The sequence below is a fragment of the Perca fluviatilis genome, chromosome 24 (genome assembly GCF_010015445.1).
Source record: "Perca fluviatilis chromosome 24, GENO_Pfluv_1.0, whole genome shotgun sequence".
NCBI lineage: Eukaryota > Metazoa > Chordata > Actinopteri > Perciformes > Percidae > Perca > Perca fluviatilis.
The window spans coordinates 17,307,934-17,327,770 of NC_053135.1; positions in this window are offsets into that span (position 1 = coordinate 17,307,934).

The following is a 19,837-nucleotide window of genomic DNA, read 5'->3' on the forward strand; positions in this document are numbered from 1 at the left end:
CACGCTGCTGTGAAAGCTCCCCGAACGTCATTTATCAGAGTCTGGTTGTTACCCCTCTCCGTGGTAGTCTCCTCCACTCCATATCTTTATAACGGAGCTAACCGCTAATCAGAGCTAATCGTTGCTAACCGAGCCTTCAGTTCTGCGTGCCTGTATTCATTAACTGCATGTATGGACTGGAGCCCGAATAAAACCCTTACAAGTTTTAAACTCCAACTCAGAGTTGTTTGAATGACAGAAATCTGCTCAAAGTACGGTGTAGCGTTAGCGTGCTAAGTTGATGCTTTGTCTGCGGAGTGCAGACTGATTTGCTCTCGTGAGTCACGTGACCAAATCGCAGCCTTTGCGATTAGGAAATTGCGTTTTAACATATTGCGATATTATCACAAATGCAATTAATCGTTCAGCCCTAGTCGGTATGCAATCCAGTTAAGGATGTCAGGCCTTGGGGGTTCTCGACTGTGAAAAATGTACTTATTTTACAGCTCTGGTGGCCAAGTGGTTAGGGCGTTGGACTTGAAATCCAATGGCTTCCCCCCCAACTGCGATTTCATACCACAACATCGTTCATGTAGAGCTTGAATTGTATTTGGAAAGCACGGTTTCAGCAGATTGAAACCAGAGATCCCATCACACTCGGTCCTTGTCATTGCAGCACCCTTAAAAAGTTCTAATTCCGACTGGTCAGTCTTTGCTTGTTTGTTTCTTAATACGTTTGACACTTTGGGAAGAGCAGCCGCTTATAATGCTGTCCAGATAACATTTCACCTTCAAAGATATGGGTGTCTGAATACATTTCTTTTTGTATCACTGTACAGCTTGGTTGCTGCTCATGAGGTATGTATGTTTATTTCATGTCTTTCAATCCCGAAGCTCGCTTCAAGTTTTGGGGGATTTGTCCCGTTTTTTTCTAACCCTTTAAAATATCAACATTTTATACGATGGAGTCTAATCTCCAAACACTATGTACATTTCATATTTGGCATATGTGACTTACAAATAAATCTTGCATATCTGCAACGAAGTCTCTCCTGATTGAAATGGTGTGTGTGCACAGTCGGTGTCATTTTCCCGCTTCCCAATCCTTTTGTATGGCAGCAGCAGTGCAATGCATTCTGGTAGCGTCGCAGGGACTTTGGAGTAGCAGGTCGTTGAGTCGCCCGCTCCTCATTTGCATAAAGTTGGCTGGATTCAACTTCATGAGGTGCGGTCAGAAGCTGACAAATCTTTTAAGCTGACCTTTGGTAGTCAGTGAGTGATGAGAAATTATAAAGTATTACTCGACCTTATAGTTGATTACTAAATGGTTTAGAAGTCGTTGCATTGCCCTGGCCTCCAGCACCGCTGTAAAGCATCTCAGAGTTCTCTTTCATTAGGATGTATACTTCAACGCCCTCACAAAACTAACTTTAAGGACCGCCTTTTTTCACCTGCGTGATATTGCACAAATTAGGCACATCCTGTCTAATAAAAGAGGGGCCGAAAACAAGTCCATGCATTTGTTAATTTACGGCATCCCGGTTGTAATTCCTTATTATCAGGTGGCTTCAGTTAAGACTCTCCAGTTGATCCAGAATGCTGCAGCACATGCACTGACAAGAAACCGATTTCTCCCGTTCTCTGCATTGGCTTCAGCGGCGTAGTCTATGTGATACACAGGTCTACGCAGTACACCCACTAAGAAAGGTCCTTATACCCACTTAAAAATGCCCAGTGATACATAACAACATACGTTCCATTATATTTTTGATATGTTTTGAAATTGTCATCTGTGTTTTACTTTCTTCACATACTAACACACACTAAATAAAGGTATTTCCACCATAAATTGGTGCATAAAAGTGTATCCGAATACAGGAAATGAAGTCGTTGATACTAAAAACTCATTGATTCCCACATAACCACGTACATTCTGTAACAACTACAATGCCTCTGGCAGCTTGCTTAACACCAGATCTGTGTGTCTATTTAATGAGACAAATTATTGTTTTTCCAAGGTAAATATGTTCTTTGTTGGTTTTGAAATGGTGGGCGGGGTTAAGCCAAGACTGACTGAACAAAATCAGCATCTTCTCATGAACGTGTGTTAGTACTTACTGTCAAACTTACATCCAGTTTACGTGTTTTATAGATAGGCTGCGATAACCCATTCTGTATACTTTTTTGATATTTTCAGGGTTGCGACATATCGAGCAGCATGGACCGTGGTAAGATGAACAAACTCTGGGTGATGTTTGTGTGATGTAATGTGTCAGGCATATGGGCCTACAGTTTTGGGGTTTTGACTACTATTACAGACCTGCCAGCCTGTACGCATTTTGCGTAGTAGAGACGTACCAACTTTGGAGAAATATTATTTGTTTATATTATTATTAATAAAGCCTTAAAGTTGGTATACAAAGTCTTGGATTTCGTTACAAAGGTCTTATATTGTTTTTTGCCTTTCCTAGGATTAAGTTCATACCGTAACAAAATTAACTTTTACTAATGTAGGCTAATTAAAAACTGATCGGAGCCCATCGCTGGACGCACCGGAGGACCGAGACACAAAGTAAACATGCCTCTCTGACCGGTACCGGGGGGGGGTGGGGCTTAGCGGTTAAACTGAGCGGAGGATGTGCGGAATGTGTCGGTGTGTGTCGGAAGCCTGGCTGGCCGCTCGGCGCTTTCAGACAAAGCTCAAGCTAACAGGCTAACAGCTTATTAGCTAGCCAAACACCGAGCAGTAACATCTGCAAAGATTGGCTCTGTGAACGCATCAATCTGCTCGGTGTGCCGTCTTCAGTGATGCCAGTAACACGTTACTGTAATCTGACCACTTTTTTCAGTAATTGTAATCTAACGCATTACTATTTCCAAACCAGTAATCAGATTAAAGTTACTTATCCAAGTCACTGTGCGTTACTATTTTTGTCAATTTCCTTAGTAAAAATATATATTTTTGCTTTCTTCTTGAGTCGCGGGGAGTGAAGTCACGTATGCGACAAGTCACGTTTTCAGCATGAGGACAGTTCACGTGTACCACGCAGCGACACAAACGTAAACAACAATGGAGGGAGGAGAGAGATGCGCGCTTTCTAGCTGGAAATACAGTCACTATTTTGAGTTTGTGTCAGCTAAAGACGGCAATATTTAGGTCCGTTGTACACTCTGTGCTGGTGGCGACAAAGTGCTATCTAGCTACAAAAACACTACGTCAAATTTAAAGAAACATTTGAGAATCGCGCCGCAGTCAAACTTACTTACAGAGCAAGTCCCCAGGTGGTCGCAGAAAGCGAGGAGAGGTCCCCCACCACCCAAACAACAAAAGCTGGACTTTGGTGCAAAACCAGTAAGTGGGGGAGAGTTGAAGAAGTTGGTCTGGCAGTATGTTGTAGAGGAAATGCTGCCCTTAAACACGGTTGACTCGCTCTCTTTCGTGCCATAATAAACCAGATCCTACTACTGGCAACGCCGAGCTGCCTCACAGTAAACCGGTTGTCATTTTTATGTTGAGGCTGTGGGGGTGTTGTCAGCAGCTGCTGAATGTAACTAATAAAGTAACTTGTAATCTAACTTTGTTACTTTTAAAATCAAGTAATCTGTTAAGTAACTAATTTACTTTTTCAAAGTAACTGTGGCGACGCTGGCAGAGCGAGCAGCCGCCGGACTCTTAACAGCTGTTGATCCGTGCAGGACTTCACAGTGAGCGGACTGTTTAGAGACGATGTCACCGGCAGGTAACGTTAAAGGTTATCTGCTACTGTAGCGGAGCTGCAAGGAAACGCTGAACTGAGCTGTGTGAACAGAACAATAATATAATTTGTGTGCAAAGGCAGCCGTAACAAATAGTCTCCAAAATACTGCAATGCTATTATAGTATGTCCCATAATACTAGGCCTATAGTAGCCTATTTCTATAAAATTACTATAATATTGTTTTATATAATTATATATAATAATATAACGGCTAAACACAATGCAAACTCACGGTCCTCTCTCCAGATTTACAGCTCCCGCCCCCTTCTTGGCTTAACCCTTGTGTGGTCCTTCGGGTCCCAGTGACCCGAAGGACAACACAAGGGTTATGTACTTCCGTTTACTTTGTTGAGAATTGCTCTCTAAACCCGGTTTCTTGTTAAGTAAGTAAAGTTTATTTAGAACACATTTAAACACAGTTTAAGCTGACCAAAATGCTGTACAAACAAGAACTAAGGTGCTGTATTAACCCTTGTTTAGAGAGCAATTCTCAACAAAGTAAACGGAAGTACATAATCCTCGTGTGGTCCTTTGGGTCACTGGGACCCGAAGGACCACACAAGGGTTAAGCCAAGAAGGGGGCGGGAGCTGTAAATCTGGAAGAGAGGACCGTGAGTTTGCATTGTGTTTAGCGATTGTTGCCGTAATTCTAAACCAATAAAGTGTGTTCAGTCGGGTGGAGAGGACAGCAAGGTAGTGTTATTTTTAGCGGTTCCTACCGTAATTCTAAGCCGAGGAAGTGTGTCTGTCTCACTGTCTGGCGTGTGGAGAGGACGGCCAGGTTGTGGGATTTTTAGCAGTTTCTACGGTAATTCTAAGCCGAAAAAGTGTGCCTGTCAGTTGGGAACAGAGCTCCGCGTGAGCACGGGCTTTTATGACAATATCAATATAGCCAGTATCTAACGTTAGCTACTCTGCTGTGCTGTGAAGTAATGTCTGGCTATGTGGGACAAGCGTCTTTGTTGTGGATGCTTCGGTCTCAACCTGGCAACCTCCGTCAACTTTGAGTCTGGGGAGGAGGGGGCGGGGGAGACGACTCTCTCCAGCACGCCCGCCGATAGGGCGGGACAAACGGGTCTGTTGTCCCGGGCCCACAGTAGGGGGGGGCCCAGAACTGGGGGCCCAGAACTGGGCCCTCATTAAATTATGGAATAATTGAAAAACATTTTTTTAAATAGGCCTATTTGTGGAAAAAAATATGTAATATTTGAGTTACATAAAAACTTTTTATTTGTTTTCTTCCTAATTGTCCTTGAAATAGTGGTCAAGAACCCCCCCACCCCCAACACAAAAATGGTTTGGCCACTTATCAAAAGTTGATGTTTTCAGTAGATTTGAAGTTCAGTACGCTCAAAATGTCCGGTCAGCACAAGTCCGGTGCTCAGAAAAGGAAGGAAAAGAGAAGAAGAAAATAGAGGCCTTAGAGATTTTCTAAACAAATATTTTTAAAAAAAAGGTGGTGACGGTGAAGCTGGAACTGTCAACGTAGAGCAAGGTAAGAAACAGCGCAGCCAACGTTTACGAGCCTTGTAACGTAACTTAACAGGCCAGCTCTCATGTTAACGTCCATTAGCTTGTATAAAAGCCTGACACAACACGTTCTCTTTTACAGAAAGAGTTGAGTTTGGTAGCTCCGTCAGAGAGGATGAGACAGAGAGGAGAGAGATCCAGCTGCTGTCAGGGGACAGAGAGAGAGATGCGGGAGGGGCCCGCTGCCCCGCAACGGAGGGACAGAGTCAGGCTACCGGTGAGAGAGAGAGAGAGATGCGGGAGGGGCCCGCTGCCCTGTCGGAGAGTCTGAGCAGGATGGATCAGAGACTGATCACATTAATTTCAGTGAGAGATGTGAGGAGAGGAGAGGAAGATCAGAGGAGAGGAAGAGCATAGGAGAGGAAGAGCATAGGAGAGGAGCAGGAGAGGAAGAGGAGAGGAGAGGACCAGGAGAGGAAGAGCAGAGGAGAGGTACAGGAGATGAACAGGAGAGGAAAGGAACAGGGGAGGAGCAGGAGAGGAAGAGGAGAGGACCAGGAGAGGAAGAGCAGAGGAGAGGTACAGGAGATGAACAGGAGAGGAGAGGAACAGGAGAGGAAGAGCAGGGGAGAGGAAAAGCAAGGAAAAAGGAGAGATTTGGGCGCGGGGGGCCCATCTAAGCTTATCTCGTCCCGGGCCCAGGCAAGACTGTCAGCTGGCCTGCTCTCCAGTATTTTGAATGTGTACTGCAGTAACTATTTTAAACACTAGCTGTCAGTATTACATATTGCACCTTTAAAGGGTCTGAAATACTGTCTGAATTACTTGCCCTTGAGGTCACAAAATATATACACATACCATTAAAAATTTGTAATAAGTGCTGTGTTTAAACGTGCTTTTAAAGGTAAAAAGTGCCACACAATAAATAACTATAAATAATTTAAAATGCATCGAAAATGCATAGAATAAAACCACACCATTTAGTAAAATGCATAGAGCCAATGGCATGTGTATTATCATGTTCAAATCTTGAGGCAAGTAATTCAATTTGTAATAATAATAATAAATATTAGCAATAAAGACAGCACAATCAAATTATTAAAATATAGATAAGGCAGAATAAATGACAATCAAGGCATCTTTAAAACATTTATTAAAAAACCATAAAAACATAAACATATTAGGTAGGACCCCCCCCTCTGCAGGTAGAAATTAACCCCCGAAAGGAAAGAATAATACAATCTGAGAAGCATGCTATAAAAGACATAAATATGGAAATATTACAACAAATACAGTTATTATTAATCATAAATATGGATTAAAGCAATACAAAAAGTCACACAAAAAAAAAACGAAGGAAAAACAAGGAAAAGAAAAGAGCAAAGATTTGGCTATGATGCGCTGCAGAGGAGGTCCGGATAAAACCCAAGGAGAGAGGAAACCAGAGCAGTGGGAGGAAGTATTTCTAAAAATACCCTATAAAACTTAGATTTAAAAGAGAAGTGGATCCAATTTTAGTATTTTTCATTTAGACCCGTAGGGTCTGTGGTTTTTAAAAGATGGATCCGGTTCCTCTCCACCGCCCGACGCTGAGCCGTGGTCCAGGCTCTGTTGCTCTCCAGATGTATCTCCAAATATACTGGTGTTGCTTGATTCTTAAATATAGTGCATTTCTTGTCTCTCCTGCGTACAATTTGTGGCAGGCCCTGCACCTAATTGCAGAAACCACATTGATGGTTGCGGGCTGCAGGACCTGCCCCGGGTTAAAACCAACTCTGCTGTGGGGGTTAAAAATGTGGGGGAGACTCATAAAACCAACATGCGAGCCCCGAAGCGCCTCCCTAGGGTCAATATTCTTGTTGAGGTTTGTATGGACTGAAATATCTTTGAGATTTTTGTTCCTCCTGTAGGCGGAGATCATACGGCAGACTCTCAGCATGTCACACTCTTTCCCCCGCCCCCTGGAAATTCCTTTGGATGGCTGGTATTAAATTCCTCTCTGAGTAGGTTAATAACCAAGGGGACTAGGGTCGAGCTAGACGGCCGGATAATGATGTCCCAAAGGGACTTACCATCTCCAACAGAAAACACTGTTCACAAACTGCTCCAAACAGCTCTATTGTAGTCCAGCCTTTACTTCAGAGACAAACGTGGTCACTTTGGAACCCCCGTTATAATCATTGACATATATATATAATGGACCAATAGATCCCGTTGCTCTGGACGGAGACCAGTGAAGGCTATTAGAAGCACTTTTGCGGTGATCTCTTCCTTTACTGCGCAGCCTCCAACTGACGGAGACAACGTAAATGTGACGTGAGCAACGTGTCTGAAAGTTGTAAGTCTTCTGGTAGCTGTGCCAAGAGAAATCTCAATCATTCCCAATCTTACAGAGACGGAGAGTGTAGGTATATGTAAGGAGGTAACATAGGCACAGGCTAATTATTGATCACTAACATGCTAGTTAACATTAGTAATTAAACTTAAACAGCTAATGTAAGTCGAAACTGCCTGCAAGCTTCTCCTGTACTATACGGTAATTCCTCTACTGTGCGACAGTAAGTCACCTTGGTTATGACACAATCGTTAGCTCGTATTTTATAAAAGCGTCTGCTACGGAGCCATAACGTGAGGTACAAGGTAATGGAGCCTTTTATACATTGTCGTGTTTCTTTAGAACTAAACAATGGACAAATAGAGTCTTTAAACGCTTCAGATGTAAAGTTATTCGCAGTCAAGTGACGTAAAAAAAAATGGTGGTCAGTGGAATGCTATCAAGAGGTGATTGCTTTGTAGCAACAAAATGGCGCCATCGGAGGTTCGCATTCTGAAGCGAAGCTTACCCCCTTGGTTATAATGCTCGCCTAGCTGCTAGCATGGAAACACCATCATGCTCTGCTTCTGACTGGCTAGTAGTCCTTACCTAGCTACTGTCAAAGTCAGCCATTTTTTTGTTGTTGCCTACGTCACTCCCCATACGCTCAAACAGACCAAGACAGCCTGGTAGTTTCACATTGGGTGACAGAAACGGATGTAGGCTAAACACAAGCGACATTTCATGCAACAGTGAACTGTAATGTGGCCCGTGTACTTTTTCGTTCATTTGATTTCCGATTTTGAAACGAAAAGAAAAAAAAGGTTCGGAAATAACGTAAGACTGCTCCGGTGAAAGCCTTGTTTTCATGAGCTTCTGGGGCTAGCTGCTATCTAGCTTGGAAGCTAACATCTAATGGCAGGCAGGTTGCTAGTTAGCCAGTGCTAAAAAGTATGAAAGCACTAGTTTCCCCTGCTGTCTATCAATATTCCTCGGTATTTGTCTCTTGGTGTAGTTTGCTAACATGCTCGCACTGTTTGCGTGCTAGCTAAGTCAACGGTCAACACCTTTTATATTGTAACGTGAAAGCTCAGGCGGCGTTAGCGTCAGCTAAACCACAGCCGCAACTTGTGCTGCCTCCGTTAAAATGCAACTTCAACCCTCGGATATAACGGTAATCACGTAGCGATTTTACTGTCTAGACATCTGTACGTGTGTTCGACCTTTTGAAATCCTTAGATTAGGTGTGTTACTGTGCAGGTCACTGATTGAAGCTGAATATCCGAGGAGCATCTCGTGGGACACTTTGAGCCTACAATATTGAACCTTTTCACAATATTCGAATTTTCTGAGGGTTTTCATAAACTGTAAGCCATAATCATCAAAATTATAACAAATACAGGCTTGAAATATCTCCCTTTGCATGTAATAAGTCTATATAATATATTAGTTCTAACTTTTAAGTTGAATTATTGAAATAAATTAACTTTTGCACGATATTCAAATTTTTCGAGTGTCACCGTATGCTTCTGGTTCACCTGTTAATAAGGCAAAATCGCCCCTTTGTACATTTGGTTGTAATGGAGACTGAATTGTTGCTGTTAACAAGCTTTAAAATGAACCCATTTTTCAAATTTGGATATCGTTTCAAAATCAGAAATCAAATGAACGAAAAAGTACACTGGCCCAATTACAGTAACTACATGAAAACTTCACTGTTGTTGCACAAAATGCCGTTTGGGTTTAGCCTACATCATCAGTTTCGATCATCTAATGTGAAACAAGAGGCTATGTCTTTTTTTTTTTTTTTTTTTTTTTTTTTTTTTTTCTTCAAAAAACATTATTATTCAAGTACAGATACATAAACACATTGAAAACATTAAATGCATACATACACGAAAATGGGGCGCATGAAATTTACATGGAGGTTGTAAGGCATTGTAAATGTTCAGAGTCCGGCTGGCTTTCTTATTTGTCAGTCCTTTTTAAAGTTTCAAAATATAATTTCATGTCATTTTTAAATTGGTGAATAGTTGGTTTTCTTTCAGACCATTTACATTTATGGATATAACATTTTCCAAATAAAATTAAAAGATTCAAAATTAAAACATGGCATTTATCCAAATATTTTCCTTCATAGTAATAAATGCTACCAGTGTGATGGTTGGGGCCGGCTGGTCTTTTCCCACTGTCAGTTCTCTGTTGGCCCTGCCTCGTGTCTCTGTTGTATTTTTCCCCTCTCTCCTCCCACTACTGCTGCCAGCTGATTGAGCACACCTGGTTTTCATTCCACAATCACCTTCTCCCACTACGCGCACCTGCCGCCCATCTACAATCAAGATCAGTACTTCAACCCCGGCTCAACAGACCATCTTCGCTTGATCGTTGCTCCAGTCACCCTGGTGAACACTCTGCAAGCGCTGCCGCGAAACCTTTGTACTTCTCTGTCCTTGTGCTAACCCTACTTACCTGTTTTTCCGCAGTTACCATCCCACACCTGTCTGTCGTCTCCAGTCTAGTGATGGGCGAACGGAGCCTTGTGAAGCCTCTGAAGCTTCTTCCTGATTGTATCGCAAAATGATCCGAAGCATCAAAGCATCGAAGACAACACAGTGACATCTGCTGGTCAGCAGAAATGACAGCGGCTATGAACTCGACACAGACAAACGAAGCTTATAACATGAACATAGGAGAGACAGAATGGACACATGCACATGGAATGACATGACTGAACTTGAATTAAATGACATGAACATGACATGACTGAATTAAAAATATAAAGCCTGTGTTTGAACGTTTGAATATAACATTATAATATAATGATATAAACTACTGTGATCAGGATTTGAGGATGTTCAAATACGGCTAAATATGGATTAAATAAACAGCAGCAACAATGCCACCTTCTACCGCTACGTATAATTGCACACAGGTGTATGTAGGTAGGCTAATTGATAAGTTAATCAAATACAGTGCAAGCCACTCATATACCCCGCGATGTTCCAGTGAATTGTAACGGGCCATTGGTAAGCACGCAGCGACATGAAGCGAAGCTTGTGAACGCTTAGCCTACTACACGTGCCTTTTTAATAGTTTTTTCTCGTCTCGCAACATAGCCTACGTTGGAGGAAAGGCAACGCTGATGCCTGAGGTATGATTCCCACTACCGTTACATATGGAGCAGGTATATCATGCTTATTATAGCTGTATGACAAACACGTGTCTAGTTTATTCCGTAATAATTCTTGCAACAAAGTTGTTTAACTACAATTATTGCTGAGTAACCTAGACACGTGGCAACACGTTTTGAGCAGCAACCAAATATAGAATGCAGTTGCAGCAGAGGCATAGGCTATATACAGGGTTGCTACAATTCAGAAAGCATAAAGGGGTTTGGGGAAGGTGCTTGTGATACAGGTCTATGTGAAATACAAGAGGTCGTTTGTGTGTAAGTGCTTGTGTACAAAGGAGGTTTGGGGAAGGTGCTTGTGCAGTAACGGGGATTGTGAATGACAGTTTGGGGAATGCTTAATGTGTACTTGTTTTCCTTTCCAGATTTTTATTGAGAAACAAAATGTGTTCGACGGTGCTGGGTTTGAGGCGGTTTGCCGGGCGACTATTTCCCCAGCCTTGGAGAAGACCCTCTCACATGGCACTGAGGATGCTGGAGTGCACAGATAGCGCATGGCTATTTGAGAGACATGTGGAAAGACAAGGTGGTGCCTTTCCCAGTATTTGGGGCCAAGGCGGCCCTGCGCTAGGCAAATGTGGGTCTTTCAAATACCTGTAAGCAGAAGGAAAATACAATTTATTTCATTATAATTCTTCTTATGTCTGTAGGAAAACCACCAATCCCAACAATTTACCTCTGGACCTCCGCAATGGCACTGGCTGTTGCGTTGGAACCACGCTGTGTGCCAACGTGGGCGCTGGCGGGCCCCAGAGATTGTCCTCCTGCTCAGAAGACTCCTGTGAGGAGGGTGGTGGTGGTGGTGGTGATGGTGGTGGTGGTGGAATGATGTTGGCACATTCCCTGGTGAGTCTCTCCACTGCAGCCTGAGACGAGTTTGCACTGCAGAACCCCATCTTCCTTGTACCTGGGGGTCCAAAAGAATTTCCACACTGAGAGCAGTCATTTTTGCAACAATGCCAAATTTATCATTGAGTACCTACTTTACCTCGGGTCCACAAGTGTTGCCACACTGAGAGCAGTCATTTTTTCAACAATGGCAAACTTGTCATTTAGAGTGCTTTGCACATTACTGGCCAGTTTCTGCGCCAACGGGTTTGCCATTGTTGTACACAGTCTGCCAGTACGATGTCTTAACATCTTCACCATCGGAATGACTTTGGAGCCAGACACTCGTTCTTCAGACAGTTCGACAGTGGCCAGGTGGAATGGCTTCAGAACCAGCAGACACTGCTGGATGGACTCGTATTCTTCTGCTGAAAAGGGAGTGATGTCATTAGTTAGATTAGCCAAAGTTGCTCCCAAAGGCTCTCACAGGTCATGGATCCTCTGCAGCATGGCATAGGTGCTATTCCACCTTGTATCCACTTCTTGGATTGGCTTCAGCAGAGGTCTACCCATCTGTAGCTGGATTTCGCACAGTTTTTCCTTGGCAGTTGTGCTGCATTTAAAAAGATGGACAATGCGGCGTGCACGAGACCGCATTTCTTCCAGCTCAGGGGTTAGAGCAAGGGATCGTTTCACCACAAGGTTTAAAACGTGCGAAACAGGGGACATGGCGGAGATGTAACGCACAGTCGGTCACCAAGCTATTTACCTTCCCTGTAATTCCCCAGTCTGTCATAAGGGCTGACTTTGCTTCAGCGATGTTAGCTGCTGTGTGCGTGTCAGGGAACTTCCTCACTCCTAACAGCACAGTGGAAAGCTTGGCCTCTGCTGTGACATAGTGGCATGTTACTGCCAAGTAGGCATCCATGTTTATGGATGTCCACATGTCTGCAGTCAGGCTTACTGTGGATGCCTTCCCAAGCTCAGCCACAGCCTTCTCCTTGGTGTCTTTATATTTTTTTCTGCAGCATTGCCTTTAAGGTCTTCCTCCCAGGGATAATATATGTGGGATCCAGGAGATTGACAAAGGCCTTGAACCCTGCATTCTCCACAATGCTCAGTGGCTGGGCATCCACCACCACCATCTCCAGCAAGGCTTCATCCAGCTCCATTTTCCTGGACACTGTCACACAAGAAGCATAATTTGAATGACAATATTAATTCAGTAATTATTCATTACTTAATTATTATGCAGCAAATGTAAATGTATATAATATATATATATATATATATATATATATATATCTGACAGTTGCTTTTTGTGTGTTTGCATGTTTTAAATGTGAATTCTGAGCCTTAACAAATAATACATTCTGCCAGTGTTTGGGACAAACAACGTAGCCATGAAGTAGGCCTAGCATAATGTTTGAAGAAAGACACCACAACTAAAAACTGAAGTGAACATTGTGTTTGAATTAGGTGACATTAAAGGATATAAAGCGATCAAGGGTGGCGATCAAGGTGATTTCTGCAAGGTGCGAGGACTGCAGCTAGTGATATCCTTTCGCCCAGTTTGGTGCGTGTTCCTTCCTGGTGGGGTGAGACAAGATTAATAGGCTGTGTGTTGTATAATGATCACAATAATGAAACGAAATGAAACAAACCAAACGAAGGAATGGAATGAACATTGCCTTGAATGTTGGCGCTGGGTGGAGCATTAGATGTTGCGCAGCTGCGTTTGCTGTGTGTTTTGCACGGAGGTGCCTCAACATTGAAGATGTATTATTGTTGTATGCCAGTTCTTGTGGGCATAGTAAACACCGAACCTTAAAATAATGCAAAGAGTGTGACTGTTTAGAGAGAAACACCTGGACTGGCCTGTTAGAATAGCCAATTTGATCTGAATTACTAGGTAGGCTAGTTAATGCATCTAGGCTACTTTATTCAGCAGATAATGTCTGAACGACAGTGCCGGGAATAATAATAATAATAATAATAATAAATAGGCCTAATAATACAACAGTCCATAACGTAGCCACTTACCTTATTCGGGGATAATAGGTCAAAATGTTCCCACACCCTTGAACGCTTCCTTATGTTTGTACTGTTGTCCATGTTCTATTTTGAATAAACGGCTCTGAAATAAGCACGTCAACTCGATGAAACACAACAAAACTTATCTGGGTGTTCGCGTCGCTTCCTCCGGAGTGAGTAGTAACGGTGCAGCGCATAGGTGCAGCGGCATTTATTCGAATCCAGCCAACCCTTCCGGAGTTTCAGTGACGTTCGAAGCTTCGGACGTCATCAGTCACGTGCTTATTTCAATGTGATACAAGCTCCAACACTGTTTCGAACCAGTGTGCTTTGCGGAAGTGATACAAGCTTCGGTGCCTCGGTGTCAAATGTCCCATCACTACTCCAGTCAGCTGGCATCTCCATTCAGTCCCCCTCGCACGGCACCCTGCTTCAACCTGCCTCCGTCTTCACTCCTGACCATCTTCTCCTCGGCTCCTCTGCTCCCCAGCCCCAGTGCCTCCCCCTCGGGTTCTCGGCCCCGGTCTCCCCTGAGTGCTCTCGCTCTTAAAGTGCCTTCGCCATCCTACTCCTTGCTCCCGAGCCCTCGCCATCCTACCTGCCTCTGCCTCTCTGCCTCTGGCTGACTTTGATGTGGGCAGCGCTTGATGTCTTCACGCAGGCTGCAGCGAGATGCACTTGGCCTCGTCTGTACACAGTTATGTTTCCCATTGATAAAATGAAATAATAGTGTGTTCTTCAACTTTATTTTGTCAATACGTTTGTGTTATATTATGCCCATCTCGATTGTCATTGTTTATAAGGGCATACAAAATGTATTAATCTAATAAGAATTTGTACACTTTTTTTTTTTTTTATCATTTAATTTAGTGAAATGTTTAAAAAAAAAAAAAGTATTGCACATTTTTGTTTATGTATTTCTTCACATGGTCGTTCAACTTTGTATGTTAAAGTTGAATAATAGTAGACATATTTCACAATTTTAATAGCATATTTTCAGCATTTTCCTTGATAATCAAATCCACGGACCTAGTCCTTGAGGCGATAGTTTTTTCCCCCAATATGGCCACGCCAAGACCCGCCCTTCACACACTACTATTGGCCAGGCGTCCATGCTTACAGATCCCCTGACCAATCCCCTAACCCTAACCTTAACCACTCGAGGTCAAATGCCTAACCCCAACCAATCGAGCTGCTTCGTAGGGCGGGTCTTGGCGTGGCCAGCGTGGGATTCGTCATTTTGCGTCCAGGAGGATCTCTGATGTAGACCGTCCTCATCACCAGCGGGAGGCAGCAATGCGGCAACTCTGCCTAGTCTGCCGGGAATGGACAGAAGAAGAAGAGGAACACTGCCGGATTTCTGAGGAGAAGAAGAAGCCCACCGTTCGTATTTTACCGACCTAAACGCCGGAGAAGTCAGCAGAGAGGAGCCGTTAGCCGGATCCAAATAACGGCAGAACCCCCGAGGAGTATTAGTCTGCTGCTCAGACATGGACCGACACCGGAAACAGCTGGAGGAGGATTTCAAACCGGAGACGAAGCTACAAGGAGAAGGTTTGTTTTCTTTGTACTGCTCTGCTAACGAGGCTAAGCTAACGTCAGCTAGCTAGCTGAACCATTCGCAGTCCGTTAGCCGAAGCTCGCTAGCCCCTGAAGCTTAAGAACCGTTACGTATGTATCCGTTTGTAGGTGTATTAGTGAAAGAAGCAACTGTGAATGGTCTCCAGTTAAAGTGGCATCATGTTACATGACTAGCTAACTTGTAACAGACAAGTATTCCAACTTTCACTTGGAAAAGAAAAGTAAGGTGGGATACGTGCAGTTTAGTGTCTCAAATTCCCCATACAATGTCCTTAATCAATTATGAACCTGCTAAACCTCCTGTGCGGTTTAACAGGTGTTTTCTAGTAAGTAATCAATTTTGGCAAAAAAAAAAAAAATGGCAGGGTGACCCCATTTTTCGGAAACTATTGTGGCAAATTGCGAGGTCCTCCTCAATGAGGATCAAATTAAGGGGGAGGAGTGGAATTTAACGTGCGTTTCGAGACGTGCACGTCAGGCGTATGCAGAGGTGTCTTGATAACACGCCAAAATGGCATACGAATTGGCGTGTCATACATACGCCACTTTGAGATCAGTCTGGCGTTACAACAAAAAGGAATACATTACTGTAATTGCGTCACTTTTGTAACGTGTTAGGCCAGTTACACACTGGCTGCGTGGCGTGAGCGTGGCGTTTCTGTTGCGTGTCAGCAGCGTGGATTTTTCTACGTCTTTCGACACCAGAAAGGTGTCTGATGCGGTGCTGCTGCTGCTAGCCTTGTCTGGACACATGGATGTCACCACATCACTGAACAGAACATTCCTCCACAGGGCTCCACACTAACTTTTTGCCTTGGTTGCACTGGTGCGCCTAACTTTTTTTATTTAGGTGCACCAGCACAAAGTTTAGGTGCACCCAAATTTTTCCTTGCATCGCCGTAACGCTGAATGGCAATACACGATATATAGCTCTGTATTTTTTTTACAAAGTGGGCTAAATGTTCAGTTTTAAGTCAAAGCCACTTTTCACAAGCTCTTTTATTAAAACAGATTGTGATTAAAATAAAATGCAAAGACAGGGTTTTCTTTACCAGTTTGAAAATATACAGCTGCAACACATGCAAATGAAAGTTATCTAAAATAAATAGCCTGAGAAAGCTCCTTCATAAGCTTTCAACAACAATAACAGACTGATTAAAAGAGAAAGAGGTAAATATAGAGGTTTGACTCCGACCTGCAGCCCTTTCCTATATGACAGGCATGAAAATGGGTCAGGGGTGAAAAAGGTGAGAAGGATATTACCCCTCTAGGGGGGTCCGGGGGCATGCCCCCCCCAGAAGAACATTTTAAATATTCCATATTTTAAAGCATCAATCTGATGCATTTTGAGATGCATTTTTTGCCAACCAACAGTGTAATATTTCAATATGCACTCATTAAAGTTAATTTGACTGGCAAAACAGTTAAAGTCCTTCTGACATTACACAATAATAAAAGTCATAATTTTTAAAGACTAAAACGTTTTGGATACATTTGTACTTCTTCCAACCATATATTAAATAAAGAGTCAATGTGGATTTACATATTGCAATAATATCATAATCCTAAAATGAATCTAAAATGTACTACTTTGGCCAGGTCATCATCAAAAAAGCAAATTAGTACATTCATGATTTTGTCCATGCTGATATTAGCTGCTTTATTTACAATTATTAAAAACGTGGCATTGTTTATCTTTTCATATAGCTAGAAGTCTAAACTCTGGGACAAGGCCGTTATGTTTAAATACCTGCCATGCTGATTCCAAACAGACAGCATTATCAAGGCAGTTTGGGCTTCAGATAGCTTTTACAAATCATGATCCGCTATGAACGTGCACACACGTATTGTTTGTATCACGGTCGGTCAGTAAAGGAACAGTCGCAGTCTTAACGGTAGCGGTCATTGCCGGTAACGTACTCGTATGACAGAGTGCACGGACCGAAGCTTTGTGACTAGCATCTAATGACTAGCAAGCCCTGTCTTACCGCTGCCACCGTCTTCCTTGAACATGCGCTGCAGAAGGTTGGTGGAACTCGTTTCATTGGTTGGTGGAAGTTCGATGATTGGTCAAATCCATAGACCGTATGGTTAAATCCAGCGCATTAAAACAAATCCCATGTGGACTTTTTAATTAATTTATTTTTCTAAAATAGTTATACGGCACCAGGCCCGAGTACTTACACCCCCCTCTTCCCCCTGAAACATTTTCTCATCAAATCTACACGTAGGTCACCTATTTTGGTTTCAAAACGGCAAATTTCGCCGAAAGGTGAGTGATTTTCATGTCTGTACATGTCATCCCCCCACTCTCTCTCCCCTTTCATGTCTTCAGCTTTCCTATCAAAATAAAGGCCGAAATCTTAAAAAAAAAAAAAAAAAAAGAACGACCGAAAGACAGAGGGAGTGCGATGGACTGAAGCGTATGCTAGGCTACTCAGAGAGTGACGGCTGGCTCATTAGCGGCGTTACACCAGTCTTGTGTAGGCTATGAAATGTCTGGATCGTCACTGCGCTGCATTTTTATGAACTATGATCCAGCATGCTCCGTCTTACACGTTATTACTCAATGAACTGAAGTTAGTTTAATAATGTGTTTTTCGCCGTGGCGGGCGCAGTAACAGAGTTACCAGCGGAAACACTGGTACCAATACAGGTTTCCCTCTCATACTTAACAATATACAGCTGTGTTAATAACAATTAAAACTGTAGACGAATGTCGGGAGTTTGGACCAGCGGTGCTGTGTCTCTCCATGTTGCAGGTGAGCCGGCCGGTGTGTGAGTGAAGGGGGGGGGGCTGCGCGGAGGAGAGATCCAAATCCAAACACAGGCACGGCTTTCCAGAAGGAATGGGTCATGTAACGCAACATTAAACCATATCCATATAAACAACATTGCTTCGTTAGTGGAGAGGCAGCGGATGCGAGGACGTTAGGTGCACCGGTGCGACCTAGGAAAAATCTTAGTCGCACCCTTACAAATTTTGGTCGCATTTGCGACCAAATTGGTCGCACTCTCGAGCCCTGCTCCACATGTTCAGGTTCCAGTGCAAGTGTTGCCAGCGCAAACGGGCCTGACTGTGAATGGCAACGGCAGAGAAGATTTGGCAAATTTTTTCATGGGCGCAACCCACATACTCAGTGCTGCTGCTCATCCCACAAATGCATGTTCCTTACAAATGGGGCACTATTTGAAAGGGAACTAAACAGGCTTTCCAAACGGTATAAGATTTATTGCCAAAAAGCATTGTTGCCACAGAGAAATAATCTACCAAACACAAATTTCCTTACTTTTTGTGCTAAGTTTATTATCCTGAAAATGCTATATGATAGTTGCCCTTTAAAGTCCCACTAGACAAATTATAGCATCTACCTGGTTGACCGGTAAAAGTTTGCAGTGCCTAGCGACACGGCTTGCTGTCTGCAACGACTACTTTTATTTACCGCCACCGTGGTTGGTAGGTTGAGCAAATTCACCCGCCCTCTGCACAGAATTACCCACATTTGCCGTGTAGCTAATTTCCATCCCTGCACCCCTTCCACAAGGAGCTTCAGCTTCTCTTCTGGAAAGATGTTTTTTAGTTCCAAGGTGTAAAAGCCAAACAATTTAAAACCGCTTTGTTCCAGCAGCAGTCACACTGTCAAACAGGCTGTAAGAAAGATTTCACAATTTGCACAGCCTGCATTTGTGTAAGCCATATTTATTTATTTATTTATTTATTTATTCATTGCCTTTTAGATTTTATAGTGGTCAGTTTTAAGTGTTTTTAATCGTATTCGTTCGATATTTTAGTATCTTGATTAGCACTGGAGCACTTTAACTGTTTTATATATTGTCCCGTTATATTATTTATTGTCCCATTGTATGTTGTCTGTGGTGTTTGAACTGTGTGTCATGGGTGCCCTGCACTCTTTAACTGCACGACAAATTCACCTATGGGTACAAATCAAGTAACCTGAATAAAACGGCACATTGTAGTTTCTGTATTTATTAATAAATAATAAATAAATACAGAAACTACAATGTGCCGTTTTATTCAGTAATAGAGTTAAAATGGGGAAAATTGAAAAAGGAAAATAGTGTTGCAGGTAAGGCTGAGCAATTTTATCGATTCTGCGATATAAATCGATATTTTTTTCCCCCACGAAAATTAAGCCGCGAGTATCGATACATAAGTCCCATTCAAATCCCCCGCGTTTACTCCCGTTCACGTTGCAGGAAGAGTGATTTCGTCAGCCAGCCGCTAGTGTCGCTGTAGAGCAGCCAACGTCAACTGGCGGCCCGCGGCCAAAGCTTTTAGTCTGGCCCGCGGAATAATCATGAATTCAAAAAATGTAAAGAGGAAAAAATGCGTTCTGTTATTTATCATTTCAAGCATTTAGAGCAAAAACCCAGCCCCCTGTATTTACATCTCTATTCACATGCCGGGATTCTGTACAGCGATGCCCGAGCTCCACACACACTGCTGAGCCGAGATGTGTGTGCGTTAAAACACACACAGCTGAGCCGAGGTGTGTGTGTGTGTGTGTGTGTGTGTGTGTGTGTGTGTGTGTGTGTGTGTGTGTGTGTGTGTGTGTGTGTGTGTGTGTGTGTGTGTGTGTGTGTGTGTGTGTGTGTGTGTGTGTGTGTGTGTGTGAAAGGTTAAAACACACAGCACCTGACTGGGAACGATACAGAGTTACC